Source organism: Trichosurus vulpecula, chromosome 7, assembly GCF_011100635.1.
Source record: "Trichosurus vulpecula isolate mTriVul1 chromosome 7, mTriVul1.pri, whole genome shotgun sequence".
NCBI classification, from domain to species: Eukaryota; Metazoa; Chordata; class Mammalia; order Diprotodontia; family Phalangeridae; genus Trichosurus; species Trichosurus vulpecula.
The window spans coordinates 37,982,907-37,983,754 of NC_050579.1; the positions used below are offsets into that span (position 1 = coordinate 37,982,907).

Sequence of the window (848 nt, forward strand, 5' to 3'; positions counted from 1 at the left end):
CCGGGGAAAAGAGTAGAATGGAGGAACGCGGGGGCTGCAGCTGGATGGCCTCGGAATATTGAGGGGGATGTTGGGGGAGGGGCTGAGCCTCCTGTGTGGGAGGGGCATCCCAGGGACTGGGGGGTGGCGCAAATGTGGGGGACCACTTCTGCAGAGCTGGGGTGGGCCCGCGTGCCCAGACCGCTTCTCGCGGCCCGGGGGGGCTTCCTCGGCCCTGCTGGGACCCCGGGACGGGACTCCTGGGGGTGGAGGGGCAGCCTCGGCACAGTGGTCGGCTTTTGCCAAGCCGCAGGGCTGTTGCTGAGCGCGCGCCCCGGGGGAATCCCGGGCTGGGCACAGGGCCGGGGCAGAGGCAGGGCCAGCGGCCCGGGAGAGGCCCCGGCCAGCCGCAGCCACCCCGCCTGCCTTCCACTGACTGCTTTCGCCTGCTGCAAGCCTGTCAGGCGCGGTGGCCAAGTGGTAAGGCGTCGGTCTCGTAAACCGAAGATCGCGGGTTCGAACCCCGTCCGTGCCTGCGGCGTGGGGGGCCGTGGCCCGGCCCTCTCCGGCTCCCGGCCCTCCTAGCCAGGGCGCATTTTTAGATATTTTATACGTTTGCTCTCCTGGGGTTCCCCAACATCCCCCACCCCTTGTCCCATGCTACGCTGGCATCGTGGGCAGACTATGCCAACGGTTAAGACCAAGGGCGGGCTCAGGGCCGGGGTACTAAGAGAAGCTTGGAAGGGCTGAGGCCACGGTAGGTCTTAGGAGGGACGCACCCCATGGGTAGGCTAAAAGGGGTGGGGTGAGGTTGTGTTCCCCTCCACCTTTCCCTTGCCCAGGCATGGAGCAGCTGCAGCTTACCTCGG

At 67.5% G+C, this 848-nt stretch overlaps 1 non-coding gene across 1 annotated transcript; it reads left to right on the forward strand.

Moving 5' to 3' along the window:
- The first annotated feature begins 442 nt into the window (after positions 1-442).
- TRNAT-CGU lies at positions 443-514 on the forward strand. Its single transcript has one exon. It is a non-coding gene; the product is annotated as a tRNA-Thr (tRNA).
- The last annotated feature ends 334 nt before the right edge of the window (positions 515-848 follow it).